Below are 23241 nucleotides of genomic sequence, written 5' to 3' on the forward strand. Positions count from 1 at the left end.
GCGGTGTGAATACATAAGTAGTATTATCAGAATATTAATCAAACGTCTACTTTAGTGTTGGTAATGATTTGACTCTCCTTATCTGATCAAACATTCATACGTACTGCAGCGATCCCAGACTAAAAGGACCATATCATCAATCACACTAGATAGCTAAAAGGGCGAAATTGTTGACTCTATAGAATAAATTAATATTTCTGTGCAGTATTTAATCAAAATTCCTATTACAATCCATTTTACCATTTTCTTGGCCTTTGACTGTCTTCAGAAATCAGATTTGGTGAGCCGAAGAGAGGAAGACTATTGTATGGTCATAGTTCATTGATCCTGCCCATTGTCCATATTCTATAAACATTGTTTGAAGAACCGAACTTTCCAGCTAAATCTCTACGATGGTCATATTGTACTGTTTTTACAATATTATGGGAGCAAAACAATTTTAAAATGTTATTCTTCCGAGGCACCTAAATTGTTAAACAAGCCCGAGGCTTCTTTTAAGAACATTACCATTCACATATTAATACTAATAAGGTGTTCAATAAAGAGTTTTAGGGAATACATTTTTTCCCGGCAAAGGGGATTTTAGGGATAAAATGATTTCGATTGTTTTTGATTGTCTTCTTTAAAAACCAAATATTAAAAAATGTTTATTTGGTAGTTGTACCCATCCAAAACCTACCTTACCCGGTAGATTACTAAAAATATATTTATATATGTTATTAAATGCACCTGGATTTCTTTCATTTCAAGTACTGTAATTTTATCTCTCGCAATTTTCTTTCCCTGAATGATGAACATATTCTCCCTTGAAGTAGTCCTTCAATTTCTTTTGATCTATTAGAACTGATAAAAGATTGACAGCGTACTTCATGCAAGTCGGCCAGTACCTAAATATAGCGAGCACTTTTGTTTCATTGCAGCTAAAAAGGAACTACGTAGTTTCTCTTGCATCCAATTTCGCAACCACATTCTGCAGTTGAATCTTTTCAATGCTCTTCTGCTTGTCCATTTCTTTATTCTCCTTTCCCATGACACATTAATGAATGTAGCCTCCCAAGGATTTGTAAAAAATGCACTGCTGCTGATTCAATTTCGTACTTTCCTCCAGAAACTTCTTGCCCTTTCAAACTCACTCACTGGTTCCACAGAAACTTTCCTACCACCCCTCATCACCAGAACGTCCAGTCCTAATCTAACATGTACACCACTTTTAAATCGAATCACTTAATTCTCGCATACTGTCACTTCTGGGGTTTAAATCATCCGAAGGCGAAGAAACAACGGAGAAAACCAACAAGAGAGAATGATTGGAGGACAACCATGCAGCACTCGTTCGGTAGATCGGGTGGGTTCAAAAACTTCATCCTCCCACCGCCTCCCCAAACTCAACCCAAAATCCGTCCTTTTTCTCCCACTCACCACTTTGCGCGCACCCCTGTTCCATCTCCCCTTACAACCACCCCCCCTTCCCGTCCCGTTGTCGCTTGGCATCCGTCCTTCCATCTGGGGGAATATTAAATCTCACACACAACCCTCTCCACTCCACTCCTTCTCTTCCCTACGAATACAGATGCGTCGTCCCAAAGCGGACACTCAATCTTCGAAAGAGGCGGCGTTCGGCGTTCATTTGTCACGCCGGCTACGAGAGGCCCCTTCTACTCTCTCTCTCTCTCTCTCTCTCTCTCTCTCACCCTTTCCACTCGTTCATCCAAAATCATTCCTTCCCTCACCCCACCTCTTCCCATCCCCTCCATCCACCCCTTAGCCAACCCCCGAAGCCCTCTTACCGCACCCCTCTTCCTCAAAGCGATAATGCTCGGCATGTCCCGTTATGCCCTTACCCCCCCCCCCCAGTCTTCCTCTCCGTCATTCTCACTTCCGCCCCTCACGCGCCACTACTCACCCCTCCCTCCCTCCCGTGCTCTCATCTCACATCTTTTCATTCTCCGCCATATCTTTTTATCCCGTCATCAACCCCCCCCCCCTTACCACACACCTCCCAAGCCCCCTTTTCCCTCCAAAGCCATCTCCAATCTCACTTTCCGCGTTTATTCTGAAGAGTATAGTTGTCATAAACCGGTCGAGAGGCCCATTAAGTCGCAGAAAAAGTTGTTAGGAACAGAAAATCTGAACAGTCCATAAAAATAACAGCATTTATTATGGTGGGAAATCTCAACATTTTTAGGTATAGTGCCTGAAAAATAAATACGTACTTCTTGGAACTACAGAAACTGCCAACCGAGATATTTCTTTTGTGGAATATTCATATGAAAAAAACGCGTTATGAATGCTGAACTAACTGAAGTAATTAACAATGCTTCAATTGCTTGGAAATGGCAAAGGTCATTTTGCGTTCCTTTAGGATAACTATACGAGATAGATAATGGAGTTTCTTTAAATGTCACACTTCTAACCACAGATGGTCTTGTTCACAAGTTGGTACGTCAAATTACTATATATCAGGTACTGTCATTATTGTCTGCTTAAATTAGTGAATCAATTAAAGGTCTTTCAGGTATCTGCAATGCCATCGATAGAATAGTTCATGCATCTCATACCTGTATTTGAATGAAATAAACTATACTTTTATTACACGAGTTTTCTGACACACAAGAGTGAGAAAAAATCGTGCAGGTATTTACTTTGCAAATCCAAACGCGCTCGACGAAATGTTTCTTTCTTGCTGGCAAAATTTTTAATTGATTACATCATAAACACGTAAGTGTCGGAACATTCCTCGTCTTGAATAAGTACTAGTATTAGTTTAGCTATCGAAAACAGATTAAAAAATATTTTATGCCAGAAGCTGGGAAATACTAATCAATTGAGAGGCCTGGGAGCGTAGCACGATTATAGGAAACGTAATAATACCGGGAGAATCATCTAAAACTCACGCATTAATTACCATCAGTAGGGTACACCAAACCAGCGAACGAAACTTCACTTTTTCCAGCTCGTGAAAAATAAAGGAAAAATTAGACAGAATTCAAATATGCTGGGCACATATCAAAGCCTCTTCCAAAGAGCCTGGGAAGCCTACAGTTCTCCCAATGAGAGAACTGTAGACTACGTGATTCGCCGTCATAGAAGATGCAACAGTCTCTCAATGTAATGAAGTAAATACATTAGCTCTCCATTTTTACGTCCTACCCAAGCAGTAAACTAGATTTTCTAAAAATATGTTTTGAAGACTTAACTCTAGCATTCTCTGACACGCGTATCATGAGAGTAACACACAATTGTCCATTCGGAAAAGAGGCTATTTCCACAAAGGCTTTTCACAATCATTCTTTCTCAAAATTTAATTACACGCACCTTTGCTAGTGTTCTGCTGGCAACAGATAAAGAAAAGATCAGAGCAAATAATTATACGGCCAACTATACCCCAAAAGTTTTCATGAAATAGGATATCTAATGGAGTAATTAACTATTAAGCAAGTTAAATGTATATAAATGCATATATTATTATATATCATATATATTTTATAATATATATTATAATAAATATATATTATGTATGTGTATATATATATATATTATTATGTATATAATATATATATACCATATATATGCATATATATATTATTATGAATATAATACACATACCATATATATATATATATATATATATATATATATATATATATATATATATATATATGGATATACACAGATAAAATCAATTGCCTCATCATTTTATAATGCACCATTTTTTGATGCTTTACAATTGTGAAGCAAAATTTTATCTTGTGAATTCTTATCCGTGCCAAATTTTGGGCTTAGAGATGATGTTAAAGAATAGGTCATATAAAAATGCAATCTCCATGCATATTAAAACGTAACAATACTGAAAAATAAAACATTCATTTGGCATAAAAGGGTAAACCCCTGGATAACATAGCTGAATAGGAATTTGAATTGCGGTTCTAGTAGCAGTAGCAATTTAGTTTTTTTAATTGGCTGGAGGACTGCAGAATTCAAATCGGAATCATCGTAAAAGGCGATGATCAGGATCTAACTCAATATGATTTTTATAAACTTTCCTAGGGTTATTGTTCTATTTACAACATCCTATTCCGTCGCTGCGGTTGCTGTCGTCCCACTGAGAAGTATTGACAAGGCAGTGTATGCCCTCTCCTTTCACCTTTCATGCTTCATTTCCGTCGGTCATTTTTCTTTATTCAACCAAACGTTGTCTGCCTCCACCCCACCGCTCCTCGTCCCTTTTTCCCAAAATGTTCGCGATAACCTCTCCCCCTTTTCCACCCTTTACACAACTGTATAAATGACTTCTTCCGACGTCTCCCAGCTCCTCATGCAAGCCTCCCCGTCCCACCCGACCTCCGAAACGTATGCTCACCTCCGGCACATTTGTCTTCTTCTCCGGTCCTCTCGATAATCTGTCAACGTTTCAGATATTCCCAAAAAAGCTTCGTCTCTCGCTCCATGTTTTATCAGTATTTTTTGTCATTAGTTATCAGAAGTAATAAATTTCAAGCAACCATCATGTCAAACATAGCTGAATATTTATTTTTTCGCTCTTAGTTTTAAACAGTACAGTGCCTTAGGCGTTTGGACTGGTAAAGAGGAATTCATAACATCACATATTCTTCTCCTTACGTGAATATGAATTCAGGATCGGTTGACGTGCATTGAAAAAATGAGCGAATTGTGTGCTTCGTAGCAGCTGGAAAGAAGTAATAAATAATCAAGTCTTTGATAAAAAATTATGGACATTTTTATTAATTTCTGCATTCTACTTTTACATTTAACTTCTACAAAATGTCTCATTAAAACTTAAGATCTAAGAGACTTTGTAGAGCGGATACATTATATTTCCATCTTAAAGTTATTTTAATTATGGCTCTCGCCATTTAGTCGTATGGCGCAATAGAAACATCCATAGGTTGCTCTAAGGCATAATTATTACACGTATAACTAGAGGCTATCTGTTTTGTCATCTTACTAGTTAGTCGATATCACATCGTCCGCCCCATCGATACAAACCTTATAAAAGTAAAAACGGTTTTAATATTTCTCTGCAGGAAATTTTTTTTAAATGTAGTTCGGATATTAATAGGATTAACTCCTGTCAATATACGTTGATGGTCTGAAAAGTTCTCGTCCTGATGATAATAGTGATAAATTATGTTTTCAAAAAACTTTTGTTTGATGTCATAATCGCTTTTAAAATTAATGCATTTCATCCCGCGGTGCTCCAGTATCTTTAACCAATCTCTGCAGTGTTCTTCCGGAAGTGCCAATCTCTGCAGTGTTCTTCCGGAAGTGCGGCAAATGTACAGTCGCAATCTCGTCTTGATTGGGAAAACGTTGACCAGCGAGGAAATTTTTCAGTTATAGGTAAAGGTGGAACTCAGAGGGAGAAAAATCCGAAGAATGGGGTGAATGTCCAGCACTCCATAGGACAAATCCCTCAACTTTCCCGTTGTCAAGACACTTTTGTGGGAAGGTACATCGTCCTGATGGAAAATTCCTTTTTCCTCTGCAAGCCGGTTCTGCTTTCACGAGTATTTGCGTCCATAAGAGGGTTAGAGTAGTACTCCTCCCCAGTTATTTCTTTGCCTTTCCTCAATATAGTTGAACCACAGAATTCCTTTCGCATCCCAAAACATCAACACCATGACCTGTGGCACCATCATCGCCTTCAATGGAGCTGTAGAACCAGCTTCAGATTATTGTTTCGATTCTGGTGTGTAATTGGGAATCCATGTTTCACCAATTGTCACATAGTGATACAGAAAATCACTCTTGTTTTTTGCAAAGCACGCCAACTCCTGTTTGGAGAGTGCCGTCAGAATGAGTTTTTGATCCACAGTGAACACTCTCGGCATCTCATCCTGCGCAAAGCTTTGTCATGTGCTATTTCTGGTGCAAAATGTCATCGGCTGGTTCTTTTGATATCCTTACAGTATTAGCACTTTCACACGCCTTCTTTATTCTATTATTTCTGATGTGGTTGAACTTTTTAGACCTCCTTCACATGGATTATCTTGAAGTCTACCACGGCCACATTTAAACTCGGCAGATCATTTCTTCACGGTGGAAATCGAAGGAGAAGAGTCCCCATTCACACGCATTCACAGTCCTCGAATAAATTTTGGTGGGTATCAAAACTTCTTTTATAAATAATTTAATCACACTACGATATTCGATTGGTTCATTTTCTAACAACACACGCACCGCAACCGATTCAAACGGCTATATGAATCAAGCTGCTTGCTGAAATGGCTTGCAATTTCACAAGGCGTCTACTCACTGTTGTGCCAACATGGAAGAGAATCATGCGAGTAGTGATACCACCTATGGGTGAGGCCGAGAACCTTTCAGATCACCATGGCGATAAAGTACGTAAAAATCTTAAATATTCTAAATACGTAATTAACCGCTTTTTATCATCCCCAAAGTAATTTTTTAAGAAGTGTCCTCTCCGTTCTGAGTCTTTATTATTATTCCAGTATTGCATACTTTTCTTCATGCAACTGCGTGAAAATCATTGCATATTGAGATTTACGACCCAATGATGGCAACCAACAGAAATCATCTATACTTATATGTCATGAAAATCATTAGGTTTAGCGAAGTTTTTACGAGCTTTGCTCCCCTTATCCATTTTAAGCTTGAAATATAATATCGACCTTAAATCCTCAACTCCCACGATGATGGGTGAGCTTCTGAAAAGCCAGTCAGTCATTTTTGTGCTGCCATTGCCATTTCGCTTTATCTGTTTTCCCACATTCCATGAGTATCCTTATCCTCCCTCAAGGAAAACGATTTTTTTTTAAATTTCACAATCCTCAGACGGACTTACTCCATTTATTAAGCATATGAGAATTTTCCAAGGGAGCCTATGAAACAGTAGATGCCAGTTTACCATTGTCTATTTGAAATATGTCTACAAAGGGTACCATTTTTCTGCTCGTGTATGTCTGCTATTTGTGGTATAGGCTAAAAAAATCGAGGATCATTTTGCGAATTTCAATGCGGTTAAAGGAGATGCTTTATAATCTAAGCAAAGACAATTTGTCTATGAAAATCAAAAAAATATAATAAACATGAAAATATGAAAAACATTGATTACATTCGTGGATGTCTGAAGGGAAATATTTTCTCATTGTAAAATATATCCATCGTAAAAGAAAAATATTCGATGCATGTAAGATTTCCAGAAAACCATTCGAGCACACTTATCTTAAGTCATCATTAATGCTGCAATACTAAATCTATCATCTGCATGCTGCACAGAAGATCTTTGTTAGAATTAAGTACCGAAGAATGATTATTCAATGCATCAATTTATGCACCATTTAATACAAATAGTTTTTTTGATCATTGCCATTACGTAAAATGTTGAATAATGAACGACCACTTTCACGCCACCACCCCTGCAATTAGACCTTCTAAACGATATATTTTCATTTTAGGATTAACTTCATGATAAAGTTGACTGTAGAAACAGCAGCTGAGAGTTCAAATGCTTAAACATGCTTAGTTTTAACCTTTAACGTTACACATGACTACTGACTAGAATATTCCAACACAATTTAAGGGTTGCAGCTATGTGTGACGGATTGGATATTTACTACATGACCGGTGATAACATTGATAGTTAAGATCTTCTGCCTCCAAAATAAAATTATCCGAAAGATTTAAGCTCAAGAAATGTAATGGCTCAATGGCTTTTTAATGTAAAAAGAGAGATTACTTCCTGAATGTGCAAAAGAGAACAAAATAATTCAAAATTCCCAACATACAGTGTTGTGTAGCTGCCGTCAATTGAGTTACCACTTGGTGACGGGCAATTGAATGCTTAGTAGTTATATCCAGGGATCGCAGGCACTAATGGAATAGCAATTTTCTGAATTACGAGGGTGGTTTGAAAAGTTTCCGACCTCAGAAAATGTCAGTATATTTCAGAAAAAAATGTCTTGTATCTTTTTTAGGCCGGGCAATTTTCAGACCACTCCCGTTATTAACGTTTTTTTAATTCAGTCATGTGCATGTACATTTGAGGCACACTTTCGAAATTAACTACTGCAGTACAAGGAGAAATAACGTATGTAATTATTGACATGCAACGAAAATGAAGTATGCATAATGAGATATTGAAATGAAAAATTTTGATCAATACGAGTATTAAAGGCATGTAACTTTACTAGCTTCGTTTTACGCATTCCAAAGTATTCGAGCTAATATGAAAGCCGTATACATTTCAAAATATACCTAGAGCAAAGTTTCAATGTGAGTACAGAATATAACGAGTATCTAACTAACCTAAGTACCCCAGTGATTAATTAGTGTATTATCAATAATATAATATATAATTTCAAGGAGGACTTTTACTAAAACAAAAAAAATGTCTGGGTTATTTCTAAAAATTAGCCCTTTTACGGCAGCCAAGGTTCATGCATAAAATATCAGTCCCTCATAAAAGATGTCCTCTGCTCAACGTTCAAAATAATAAATTCGCAAAGAAAGCGATCACAGCGATTAGATCCTCGCAAGTTCGGTCGTTCGAGACGCTTCCAAACGTGATTTTTGTCTTATGCCTTTCATCATTGCATCTCCATCAGATGAGTTCAATTTGGCCTCATCCGTGAGAGTACCTTCTAAACTCGATTAATTCCACCAAGGTACTGATAGCAAGGTGTTGATAGTGGCTGTTTTATCCAATGCATGAATTCAGAGAACGAGGATCGAGGTAGCGAAGCAAGACATCCAAACCAAGGCACGAGGAATTTGGCATCGTTGGCCACTCGTGCCAGGGTCTATACGCCGTGTATTTTAAGATAGAGGAGATGAGGAGGAGATGATATTACGAGAATAACATGGGACGGCACGCAGAGATGGAATTTTACGGGGCACAGACCGGGAGTAGAGGGTTGGAACTAATACGATTGGAGTAGGGCAAAGGAAGGGAGAATGGATGGCCAGAGAGCAGCGCTGAGAGTAGGTGTACGGGAGGTGGGTGGGGAAAAGAAGCCGGGTACTTATCTCAAATTCTCTCTGTCTTTCTCCTTCCCCATTCCTATCTTGGCCTTCCCTTCATATATCTCTTTGTGTCTCTATCCACTGTCCGTGGAGCGGCTAAGAGTGAATAACGAGGAGACATCCGAAGAAGATTTTTTATTCCCATCCTCCTCCATTTTGTCGCCTCTCATGTGTTCCTTCAGGAGGAATGAAAGACTCATTTTAGATTAACATAATTCTGATCTTCTCCATCGGTAAACACTGTTCACAGGTCATTGTCTTTTGTCTCCCACTAGCTATTAAGTAAAAATCACAAGAATAAATTTGTCATAACTACTAAGGCGGTCGGCCCAACTGATTTTTAGGATAAACGGTTCACGCGATCGAGTGTGTCAATATCACCTGGAATTCCTATTTAAATTTTAAGGGTGCACGATCGTTCAAACAACCGAGGAAGTTTGATGAAATTTTCGGAGTTGAAACCCAATCGGCTGCCAAAAGTAAAGTTGGCGCCCTCTGTCCATAAATCTCATAATATGTAGGTGTATTTGACTACACCGTGATAAAGTATAAAACAGTAAATATATGAAGCACGTAAAAATTATTTTGAGGCAAAACTTAGATGTCGTAAACCAAAAAAATATGAATCTAAAACAGATTTCTCTGCAACTTTTTCTATTGCATCAGACTTTCTCCTTAATAAATAAAACTCATTGAAACGATACAATGTAAAAATTCATTTCAAAATAACTAAATGCGAAATCTGAAATGAAACCAATTCTACATCCTACGCTTTCATATTCGACATTCCGTGTGAATGCAGAAATAATTATTAAACAAAGATATTCTTTCCATGTGTAACGCTCGTTTTTTAACTTGCAAATTTTTTCCCAGGAATTACTTTGTGATAGTAATCGTGGGTTGATTATGCATGTAGATGTATGGGTAGTGGCGACTAATTCCTGTTTTTCAGGTTACCTGAACCCTCAGTTAGTAGCATTCGATAACTTAACTATTGAGGTCTCCAGACAATTGAAGGCGATGTTCTTCAAACGATTACTGATAAAAAAACAAGCGTTGCGAATTTCTGATTGCTAAAACTTCATGTTTTTTCCAAATTGAAAGGAACTGGCTCACCTAAACTGACTGTGCAAAACCACAACCTTACTAATGGTTCGTGATGAAATGTATATTTATCGTAGCAAAATCAAACTTTGGGTTGATCAATTTGCACGACATCATGTATGCAGTATATTAATAAGGAAAACTTAAAGGTCAACGGAGCATATACCTTACTCCTCTTCCGCAAAAATGAGCCAAAATTCATCCCATCACTTACTCAGGGATTCATTCGATGGATTGCTGAGTACCCATAGATGATGGCACGTAAATAGTTAAGTGTAAAGCCTGTTATCCAATCCGGGAGACCGAGAAGCGACCTCAGTGTGCTTTTCCTCGGTAAACATGTAAACATGTTAGTAAATTGAATTCTGAACCTGAATCCTGGATTCCAGGAACCTTATCCATGCCTACCTTAATCTTTAATCACTATTTCTTTTGAAACAACTCAACAGTAAATCCATAGTTCCTTCTCTCTTGTATTTACTGAAGTAATTGTTAAAAAATCTCTCATAAAGCTTCTATGAATCTCCAATATTTTTTTACATCGTACCATCACCAATCCCCTAATTTCCAGTTATTCCCAGTAAATTGAGGCCAGGGATAGAAGTATATATCGACTGAGCGACCAGACCCTAATTAGGATCCCTATGATAATACTGGTGAGTAGTCAACAATACAATTATGATTATTTGAATAGCATATAGCTAATTAAAATTATAAATTTTATCCATTACGTGGCAGATCATGAAGTAAATTCGTATGAAAAGTTGTAATAATATCGATTTATCTGTTCCATTCCCATTCTCAAGCAAACTATAATATTGACAAAAGAAAGTTCCCTGTCAATCAGAAAACGTTTCAGTTAATTCACTGTTCTAATAATGCATAAATAAAAGTTTGTATTTATAGCATCTGTATACCTTGAAACCATCAACCATAAAACTTTATTTCTCAGAAAAAAATTTGCGGTCATAAGTGGTTAAAATTATTAGCAATTGAATAATTTCGAAATAAAATATTCTAGTGGGTGGATATAGAATTTCCTAAGCCAAACTTGTGCATGAAACTGTGCTTTCTGCATAATGACCAAATATCCGTATTATTCGCACATTTTCATCTTTATTCAGCCTTTGTTTAGTAAATATTACATTACATGTTCGATAAAAAATAATGTAATAAAATAATGTAATGTAATAAAAAAAGTGGAAATATTTATCTCAATTCGACCTCAATGTAAAGTTTCAGGAGTCCTCATATTCTTCTTCTGTTTCTAAAATCTAGCCAGTGGCGAGGCGTGGTGAAAAACTTTAACCTTGCCAATGAGTTTTGAGAACGTATAAATGAAAGGAGGAAGCTTTAAACTCAACATTTCAGGGGAGGCATTTAAAAAACCATCCGCGTATTCCTTAAAAACTAAATCACATTTCCAGCGTCGGATAACTTTGCTCTCTAGGTGCCTCTAACCCCTTGATCCGTTTCTAAGCCAACACACGCCCCTTGCCTCCCAGTCTTCCCATAGTCTACCCTGCTACTCTCTCGAGCGTTCTTCACCCTTCTTCAGACCCACCCAATTCTTCCTCTTCTACTTAAAAAACCCAGATGCAACTGCTTCCACCCTCAAAGTTACCTCTCTTCACGCCGAAACCTCCAGAAATTCTCTCCCGGAACCGCTACCTTCTCTCTCTCTCAATCTCCACTTCCTACCACCTCCATCTTACCTTTCCTGTCCCTTCCCGCGGGATGTGTAACGCACACTCAGCCCACCAAACCACAACACGTCCACTTCTTTTTCCATCACTCCTATCCCCGCACCCCCAAACAACCCGCTCCCCCCTCCGGTCCGCTAAAGAGATTTCCCGCCCTTTCTCCTCTCTCCATCGTCATCCATTTTCCACTCACGCTCTGTTTCCTCCCTTCCTTTTCCTGCTTCCTCATTTCCCCCTACCTCTCCTCTCTCACTCGTCTCACTCCACCTCTTGACTCATCTCTTCAATTTCGATTCCTCTCAGATACCCTTCATTCTCGCCGCTGCGAATAGTCTTTTTTTTCTCACTCTTTTCCTTCCATACTTTCTCCCTATCTCACTGCGTCTCTCCTTCTCTATTCCTCCCGCTCGTTCCTCAGGCAGCAAATTGCGACGAGGCTCAATATATCCACCCTCTCTCTTGTGTTAGCTTCCCATCTCTTTAGCTTCCTTGCCCTCCGTGCATCTTCAAAGACTATTTTAATTTTTTCCATCGCGTAATAACCTGGGAGAGGTTTTCATTTTTATTTCTCTTACAATTTTTGCTCTAAAGAAAATATAATAATGGAAAATATCTTGAACTTCTTTTGACTTTCTATAATTTTTTAAAGTATGGTGCTTTGTACTTGAACCAAAAAAACTCAAGAACAAAGTACTCTAAGGACAATCGCGAATATCAAAGAGACGAAGTGGCAGCCAGAAGCAGACAAACCAGACCTTGGGAGGAGCCCGAAGTTCGTAGATTTATGATAGTATCTTGCTTATCCAACCTCGGATGATTGGATGACTGCGTATGACGATCTAGAGCAATAAAGATCGTGGATTACAATCATAGAGTTAAGATCAGGTAGAACGAATGTGACGTCACACGATGCGGCGACAACATCATCGTAGATGATCTGCAGCAATTATTGAAGATTCAGTATTTTACCAATTCGATACGAGACTTTGTTGCACAATAGGCATTACTACATTTTTCAAGTGGAGGAGTGGATAAAATGTTATATCTATGGGACCTACCAGATACAAGCAACAAAGCTGTCGATTTACAAAACAAAAACATAACTTAACGGATGAGTGCAACTTAAAATTTATTTTACAGTATTCTCATTTAACTATCCTTATTGCAGCATATTTACTTTGGCAATTCTTCAATGCAATAAATGGCTAAGCTCTTCCCATTGGTTCATTTGACTGATGAACGAGATTTTGGCGAAAAATTACTTTCGCACCTAAGCAGTTTTTTAACTGCCGCATGAGACAGTTGCGTACCAGCTCCACGTGACTTCATTCGAAGTCGTTTTCTCTCTCTCTCTCTCTCCCTCTCTCTGAGTGTTGTACACGCCCTATACTTGCTGTCCTCTAATGTTAATATCTAGCTATGTTTATAGATGTTTTTCATTCATCCTAGATTTTTTTTTCCTTTGGCTCTGTGATTGGATACATTTTTTTCAAATCGTACGTGAGTTATACAAATTCAAAATCTGCGAAATTGATGAAGCTAGCTCTCAATATTAAGCTGAAGCTGTGAATGTAGCAAAACGTCAAATATATTGTTAAAGTATCTGTAATTTGGTTAGTGAAGGTATGCCTGTTTCTTTATCTTTAAATCTTCTTTTTACTGACGTAGTTCACCTCCTGAATTTATAGTTCCCGTTGTTTGTAGTGAATTCATTACAGCAGCCTCATATTGATTAAAACAAAATATCTACTTTAATATTTTTGATTTCTAACAAAATTTTCAACATGAGTTCAGTGTCATTAGTCGAAGGCATTCACAAAATCTCTAATATAACTTCATAATGTAAGTAGAGTAAAATTAATCCTATCTATCTTATGAAATGCGAGCATGATGAAAGAGAATAACTCTTAAAAACTAATGTAAACAAATAATGCCTGGAGATACGAAGGACTCTTGAAGAGTATACGCGTGAATACCAATACCGCTTAAAACGAGGCAAACTTCAGGAAGTGCAATATTAACTTGATGCGAGTTGAAAGTCACATTCATGGCGCGACTTATTAGTTAGTTATCCACCGATCACTATTCTCCGTACAAATGCTAATCGTCACCCTATCATAAACCAGAAACTCATATATAAACTTAATCGCTAATTATGGCCAATAATCACCAAATACTTAATATTCGAGTAAGAGTTTATTCTTCCGGAAATATATTATTATACCTATTACCTTTTCATTTATTTTTGAAAATTTTCAATGAAGAGTTACCTTGCATAGGAAAATTCTCGAATTTGCTCCTGTTAGCTTTGACGTAAGAGTGAATAAAACGTGAATTAGAAATACCATTATTTTCCTGTCTCTCTCTGAGTTAGAATGGAATTATGTATTCAAATTTTCGGTAAATCAGAGTATTTCAGTTCGATGGGAAATTGGCTTTAACGTTTTGAGGGGGCACCCAACGAATGAGCTGACCGCAGGAACCATGAGAAGTACATGGAGATCAAAGGGGTCATTTCATAAGAGTAAAAATGTGTATTTTAAGGGAAAAAAATCTAAATGTAAAAAAATGGACCCTCGTAGGCGTCAACGAAGGCAGTTTTTGAGCCTACAGACATTTGCGGGACGCTTGACCGGTGGTGCACAAATCCATCAGGCCGCATCCAATTGCCCCTTTGCACGTTGGAAAACGGTGGTGGTCCCCATTTTAATTGTAAATTGCTGAATCGAATGGATCCCGAATTCCACCGTAAAAATAAATAAAAGAGGAGACGATTCCGTGTCACTCTTGGTGAGGAGAGAGGCACTCTTCACCCCCACCTCCCTCGCTCTCCATTTTCACGCTACTGCTTCTATTCAGTGGTCGGCAACCTGTGACCAATCGTCCCCCAATCCACGATTTAGGTGAACCGCAACTTCAGCTCGTTTTGTCGTGACTTTTCGTCAAACAAATTCCACGAAACATATGCATAGCCTCACCACAGTAACGTTTGAGCCTCCAGATCGTAGAAAGATTGCTGAAATAGATTCAGAGAAGTATAATACTCAAACACGTACGTTATAATATGAGAGGGGAAACTGTGAGGCAACCACGACAATACTTAACTTTGTATTAATTCCGGAGGTTATGTAAGTTAGCGTTCGCTAGACATATATTTTAATCGTAGGTCCTTAACTATGATTTTGAATTGTTGAATTTTGCTTATCTGCGATGTTGCATTTATTATGCCTCAAGTACGATTAAAATGCAATGTTTCTTTAGCTTGCAAATTTCACAGCTTTGCTAACCATTTTTATCATCCATTGTATTTCATTATTACCACTTGGTAAAATAACTTAAAAATCAACCTTTCCGATCTCAGTACAATTATTATTCTGCCGTAATTTAAATATCTTCAAATGGTACTTGTGTACTACCATTCAGTTTCCAACATAGCGAATAATCGGCTAACTTGTTTTTTTCGTTCAGTAATGAACAATACGAAATACTATACAACCACACACTACTTTTTAGCTGAAATTTTTCTGCACATCATGCATTTGATTGCTGCTTTAAATGAATTGCATCTAACAATTTCTTAAAATTTTCATCGGCAGCATCATCATATAAAACACTGAGATTATACGGTTTAGTATGCGCGGGACCCAAAGTCGAAGCTAATAAAATAAACTACGTCCTCTGAAGCGGCAACCACTAGCGCAGTGAACATTTTATTCCCACCTATTGACGCAATTCGTGTGCATATGGCTATAGTCCTTTAAAACGAAATAAAGTAAACATTACTTACCGCCTCGGGGTTCAACTTTTCTTGATTTTCAAGCTGGTGTTGGTTTTTGAGGACGGATATGCATCGTAGTTTATTGGTAAACATTCTACTTCAATGATTTTACAAATAGGATTCAACCCATTGCCTAATTGCATAAGCATACGTTTACCCCAAATTCGTTATCTCTAGCGAGAGAGTAAGTAGACCCAATTATGTGCTATGCTATTTAGCCAAAATGTACTCGATCGAATGCGTATAGACAACTTCTGCAACTAAAGTGGGAACGTTGTGATGGTTAGGCATCTGCATATTGGTATAGTCATTTATATTTGATCCCAGCTTTTCCCGGTTTTTCTGAAATTCACCATCATTCATTGCCCAATGCATCCCATTTGGAAAGTGTTTCCACTGATTTTGCGAGCTCGTGTCAATGCTAACAAATATTTTAGGAAAAATGTATGTTGCGTTGTGAGGTTTTGCCTGATTTTTGCATTTGCAATCTATTAGAGCCTCATATTTTCTCAACATTTTTAAATAATTTCAGTGATCTCTATCCAGCCATAAAATTATAATGTGCATGTAGATTATATCTTAAAACCTTACTCTTAAAATTGTCTTGACTTTTTAAAATGCGCTAACTTTTCAAAAGCCAGTGGAATTCCATGCCAAAATACCCTTGATTAAGATCAAGCTTAAAAAAAACCCCTACGTGATATGGTTAGCCTTTGGTTTATAACCAAAATAAAATAATTATATAGACGCTAAAGGGCTTCTTGCCCTTTAGCGTCTACAGGGTTCGTCCGGAAAATAAGTGTACTGACTCCTGGTCTTGGCGCGCCGCTCCAGGCGCACCCAGCACCGCTATGACGGGCTGCGATTGGAGGGGGGTATGTTGGCAAGCGACGCTGAAAAAGGCAGTCGGCTCTGAGCTGTGGTGTAGTGAGGAGCTCTGTTAACGCGAACCTCCACGCTCGACCCACGTCACGGAACGCGATGCTGAAGTTTTTGGAGCAGCGTTATTCCATCAAATTTGCGGTAAAGCTTGGGAAATCGTCTACCGAAACTGTCGGTATGATTAACCAGGCTTACGGGGAGTCAGCCATGTCCAGAAACATGATCTTTCGGTGGCACAAGATGTTCGTGGAGGGCAGAGAAGACGTCGACGACGAGTCTTCGAGAGGTTCCCGATGATGCCTTCGCGGGAGCGTTCCAGGAATGGGAACGCCGCTGGAACAAGTGTATCGACTCACAAGGGTCCTATTTTGAGGAATATTAGCTTAAGATATGTAAAAGTGTAATAAATTTTTTTTCCTGAGCTCAGTACACTTATTTTCCGGACGAACCCTGTATGTAATATGAAACGAGTTAAAACTGTCATCTCGCATCCATCATTACCTTACGTTATTAAACAGTGAACATTTGAAAATAATAATTTGTTGTTTTGAAATCTTTTAAAATTTAGACTGGATTTTACTCAGTACAATATTATTTGTTAGTCACCCGTTTAAGGCGGGTTTTGGGCGGGGACTACAACGCTTTGGCCCCACCCAAAAAGACAAAACCTGACAGCCCGCAACACAGTGAAATGTTCTTCAATTCTTCGTACATGTCTGTTCCATCACTCTTATCATCATCCCTGACCTTTGCCTAATCATACCACACTTATCTTACCCTCACAGTCTGAAGCATTCCATTGACAATTAATATTCCCTGCGCTCAGGTTTCCTGCCTTCTTTGATTTTCTCCCAACAGCGATCTCTCCTTCCCTTTACCTAAGGCAGTTCTTCTACAAATTCATCTACTGCTGTGACTATCTTGGTCCAAAACGCAAATAAGATACGCAAAATGATCCATTGGCTCTAATTATTACCTCTATTTTGTTGTTTAACTTAGCCGTCATCTTTCACTAAAACTTCACGATTTTCTTTGTTTAAATGGATTCTCATTCTATACCATTCAAATTCTGAATTTTCAATGCGCTCAGCAAATATTGTAATGCCTTGGCAAACTCTTTAACTAATCCTTGATCATTCGTAAACTAATCTGGAATTTAAAAATAACGAAGGTCATTTTAAATATATTTTACCAATTTCAAATAATAATTTCAGTTACAAAAATCAACGTAGGCTTCCCAGAAACTGCGGGAGATGCCGAAACAGTAACTTTTATCGAAGTCATCCACCAATTGTCATCGCTCATATTCCGCTAACATACCAGACATCAAGGGGTCCTTTTTTTGTAATATTAGCGGATGACTCCGTTAAAAGTTACTGTTGCAGTATCTCCCACAGTTTCTTGGAATTGGACATAGGTAAAAACAGCCTAAGTGTTTAAAGCTGGCTTTAACCTCGTGGACTGTGGCGCGTCGCGCACGACTACGAATGCGTGTGACGTATGTGCGGTATTTCGTCACAACATCTTGTTCTTTAAAGCCTCCAAAATTTCATATTTTATTAGTAAGCCTCGATAGCGTAACTGGCTAAAGCACTCGGCCGGACATCGATGGTTCCAGGTTTGAATCACAGTCAATGTACGTAAATGAGTTTTACACTCTGGCATTGTTGCATTCAATGCAGACTTATTTCATCTAATTTTTTAAACAAAGTACAACTGCCAACTTGAAACTACATTCATTTTTTAAAAACCGTTTCAGGTATACATTTCAAATTAACGTTCGATTGAGAAATTACAAAAATTTGGAAGCAAAACAAATGGTTTTTGGATTTTATTTCGGTAGTTAAATATTTTCAAATATAACCCTGATCAACTCAAATTTTTCATTAAATAATCATAAATTACATTATATTCTCAATTAATCCAAAACTAGGTGAAGTCGCCTATTCATTAGAAGGGAATAAATTCCTGCTATGGCAACCCAGATATTCATTGAGACCCATGAATAGAAAATTTTGAAATTTCTTGACAGAATTTGACTTTAACATTCGACATGCATACAGGGGATATTTCGGAGGAATCATAAAGAGGCAGGAAAAATATATGAAAGTCATATTAATCCGCTTTGAGATGTTCAGACTAAGACAGAGAGGATGTTAGGGCAAACGAGGTAGGGGCAGGAATAGGAAAAGGATTTTGGATGGGATGATGGAAGGAAGTATACTGAGATGTAAAGGGGTCTGTGGTAGAGTAGGATGTTGCGTTGTGTTTTCTTGTGAGAAACAAAATATTTATTTGTTGGTTTAATCCACCTAAAACCTCCCTTAACCGGTTGACTACCTTAAAAATAGCAATCCAAGAGGAGCAGTTAGTATCACTACCATCTACTGTTTCCTTTTCTTAGAATCGGTAATTCAAATAAGACGTCATTTATTCGAAAAGGTGTACTACCATAGTTAATACTGAGGCCTATTTAATTAATCATCGGTATGAGATACTGTGCTTCTTTGTTATCCATGAAATTTTATTCGTTCATTCGACTTTATATTTTAGAAATCGGACCATATGCATCATAACATGCTATATAATATTCTTTTTACCTTTCCTTTTCAGATTTCCTTTGGAAATCCTAGAATAAATCGCAATAGCAAGACACATTTCTTATTAAAAATGGGCATTTCGGTGATACTGATTTTTAATAATGATAGATCCAATACGCTTCTTTAAATTAATATTTCCGTAGCTACGAGGGTCATCCGGAAAGTAGTACCCGTTCGTGCCGCATGAAGTGCTGACGACGCGAGTAGCCGCTGGACGAGGTCAGATAGCTTCAGTGGCTTGTCTGCCTTCTCTGAGCCAAGTTGCGTGACGCTAGCATTGCCTGTGTTGTTTCTGTGATTGTTTACAATGTTTAAAAAAATAGAGAACGCCGCCAGTTGTGAAGTGAGGGCAGTGATTAAATTCCTCAATGCAAGAAACGTTCGCCCATGTGATATTCATCGCCAATTAAAGGAGGTGTATGGAGACAATGTTATGGACGAGTCGTCTGTTCGGCGGTGGTGTCGCAACTTCAACATGGGGAGGGGGAACACACACGACGATGAGCGTTCGGAGAGACCGTCTGTCATTACAGACCAACTGGTGAGCTCATTTGACGAATTCGTGAGGAACGATCGACCATCCACCGTATAGCCCGGACTTGGCCCCTTCAGATTTTCATCTCTTTACAAAGCTTAAAGACTTTTTGGCAGGAAAAAGATTTGACAGCGATGAAGAACTTAAAGAAGGAGTGACCCTGTATCTCAATGAGCTGGCGGCGAAGGACTATGCAGCAGGAATACAGAAACTTGTCACACGTTATGACAAATGCCTTAATTTGCTTGGAGATTATGTTGAGAAGTAGTTTAAAGTATCCTCTTTCAAATAAAATTTTTTATGTTTGTTAATATTTACTTTTGTGTCTTTATTTCACGAACGGGTACTACTTTCCGGATGACCCTCGTATTAACCTGAGATTTTTTATTATTTTTCTAATTGCCTGATTTTTTTCCACCCATAAGATTGTTTCATTGTCAAAAATGAAAAACTGATTTCTCAAGTTCAATTTACAATGGTGAAAGACGCGAAAAGAAAGAAAACGCGAGAAAATGGACTTGATATGAAAATGAATCCCAGTTGGCATTTAAAACTCATAAGGGCTGTGTAAGTTTTTTAAGTGGTTAGATTAGTTTAAATCAATAAATTACCATTTTTATATGTTCATTTTTAAAAGGAAAATTTCAAGATCTTCCATTCCTCCATTTGACGATCCTTTCACTCATGAATAAGTTTCATTCATGAAGGTTGAATAGGTTAGATAAATTCGCTTCATGAATAGGTTAAAACCTATTAATGAATCAAAGTCACCATGTTGAATGAGTGGAGGATCACCATGCTTAACTTACTGAAGAACATTTACTCCTAAAATGTTTATACATAGTCGTGGACGTCTTAAATGCAAATTCAACGCATATTGTATCTATTTTTATGCTAATTAGTCATACTTTAACACCCTATTCATGTCGTTTAAAAATTTTACTCTCTTCTTTCCCATCACCCACTTACTACTTCACAATATCCTCTCACTTCTTGGAGTTTCCCGCAGTAACTGAATTCACCCTTCCACCATTTTTAACACTATCTTTTTCTATGAAAATAATTTTTTCTCCGAATCAGCATTACTTTCCCTTCAAGTCCAGTCAGTTTTTCGGCAATTTCAATTAAATACATTTTGCGCTAAAAGAGATGATAAATGATATGTGACATATATTTTCTTAAATAGTTCTCATAGTGTTAAATTTCGGATTGGACCCTTCCGATAAACACCCTCGTGGGCAAGATTCAAAAGGGTCAGACGGCCTCAAAGGGATCCTCCCACCAAGCGTTCCCACATTTCTCCTTAATGGGTTAAGTGCAAGTGAGGGCAAATGGCCCTTGAGCACTTTAGGTCCGTGATTCTCGTCCACGGAACTCCCCTGCCGGACCTTGCAAACTTTTTTTTTCTTTCTTCTTTCCCCCACTTTCTCTCCATATCTTTCACCTCCAATTAACAACGACCCTCGCAACTCTCTCACCCCTCGCGTCCCGCCAACCCATGCCCACTTCCCGCCCAAAAACCCCTCCCATCATCCCCTCCATTTAAAAGTCAAACCCAACCACCAGCCTCCTCTCCTCCTTTACCTTGAAACTCCCTATTTTCCCTGGCCAGCTTTAAAAGGATGGGAGCGCGGGAGATGATTCAAGGTGCAATATGAAGAGCTTAGCAATCTTTCATCTCACTCATCAGCGTTGTCTTAAGTCTCTCCTTCCATTTTCCATCCCATCCTCATCTCAACCCTCTCTCGGTACTTACCTCTAGGTCCCTCTCCCTCCTTTCCTCCCCTTTTTTACCCTCTCTCTATCTCTCTACATATATATATATATATATATATATATATATATATATATATGATAGAGGATAGTGATATATATATATATATATATATATATATATATATATATATATATATATATACATATATATATATATATATATACGATCCACATTACATGAGATATATTGAAATAAAATGCAGCACACATTAATTACATACCGTATGTTGTGGAAAAATGTAATACCAGAATGAATTTGTGCGTTCGGTGCGTTGATCCGCCACCCACACAATGTACAACCCACTAAAGATACAGGAATATTATCACATGGATACGGGAATGTAATGACATCGATAAAGTAATGTAAATGCATCGAAATACAAAGCTTGTGTGATAATGCAATGTTGCCATCACTGCCACCATAATTTTTATGCATATTGGATCGATACTGGAAAGCTTGACCTCAGTTTTCTATCAAAACCTCCAATCCGTTTCAACGTGGCATCCCATGAACACTGGGCATTTCAGGCGATGCATGGTAATATCGCACTACCACCTTGCCCCCATCCGCTGCCTCAATCGAATGCCGCCGCCGCTGCTATCCTCTCCCTCGGTCTCCCACTTCCAGAATCCACTCTCCCACCGAAACCGCGCCCACACTCCACAAGCCCTCCTTTTTTTATCCACCCCGACCGCACCAACATACTACTCTCGTTCCTCCTTCGACCTCCCGTACGGCGCCCGAGGACGAGCCACCTTCGCCTCAAGGGGCTGCTGGGAGGGAGGCGGGAAGTCAGGGAGCTGGGCGGGGATTGGGGACTGGGAGAGCGCTCTCTATACCTCTCTCCCCCCTTGTCTAAAGACAGGAGGTCAGAGCCGACGGTTTGAAGAAGATAGGGCGAGAGATGAAGAAGGATGGGATGCTGGGGTATGGGGGAAGAGGTGCGTGGATTGCCGGAAAAATTTAAAAGAAGAAAGGCAAAACGTTGGAGGACTTGGAACCGTTCTGGACACAATATAAAGACAAAAACAAAAGGAATTTCAATTCTATGATTTATCACGATACGAATGCTGTCGGAAATGTCATAGTGAATTTTTTATTCAGGAATTTGAGATTTCAATGAAGTATCAACTCAAAATTTGTTGGTGATTCCAACTGACTTTCTTCTTGGACCTTCATCGTCTTGTTCAATCGCGTATAGCACTTCTATGAGATACTTATTTTAATTATTCCATGTAAGAGTGCATTGGCAGCGTAAATTTCCGTTGTAAGGAGTGTTGAGCAGTCAGCCATTTTGGTCAGTAGAAATAATTTTAATTTCGTGTAGTTTTAATTTTTGTGCATGAAGTGCCGTGTCCTTCCTACAGGTTATAATTTGCTCCATTTTTCCTGCAAGTCATAACACTCTCAGTTATGATTGCATTAATCTCTTACGCAAAAACACACTTGAATTATTCTTAAATGTCACATCATAGCAGACCTTCGAATCAGACCCTATTTTTCGCCTCCTTCGCATTTTGCTTACGTTTTACCTTGAGCTAAAATTAACAATAATGGCCTGATTGTAACAGAAGGTAGAATTGAACGATTCCAGGTTTTCCCAGCCATCGAATACTTTGCTGTTGCAAATTAATACTTCCACTAAACCTGACATTAATTTTTCCTCAAAGCAGTCTCGATAAGTTGTAGCCTCTCGTATCGTATCAAAGAGGGGTGCGCCTCATCATTGGACAACATAAATGTCGCGTGAATGTCATTATAAAACACTACATATAAATGCAAATTTTCCAGGACCACTTTGTGTCGATTTAAATAACTTTTATTGCGTAGTAGCCAAAGTAAAGGAAATGCGA

General features: G+C 38.3%; 1 protein-coding gene across 1 annotated transcript in view; it reads left to right on the forward strand.

Moving 5' to 3' along the window:
• Positions 1-23241, forward strand: part of tei (irregular chiasm C-roughest protein teiresias) — a 597514-nt gene that overhangs the window by 470647 nt on the left and 103626 nt on the right. The gene's annotated exons all lie outside the window — the stretch shown is intronic.

This window comes from Hetaerina americana, unplaced genomic scaffold (genome assembly GCF_022747635.1).
Source record: "Hetaerina americana unplaced genomic scaffold, ioHetAmer1.1.p SCAF_6, whole genome shotgun sequence".
NCBI classification, from domain to species: domain Eukaryota; kingdom Metazoa; phylum Arthropoda; class Insecta; order Odonata; family Calopterygidae; genus Hetaerina; species Hetaerina americana.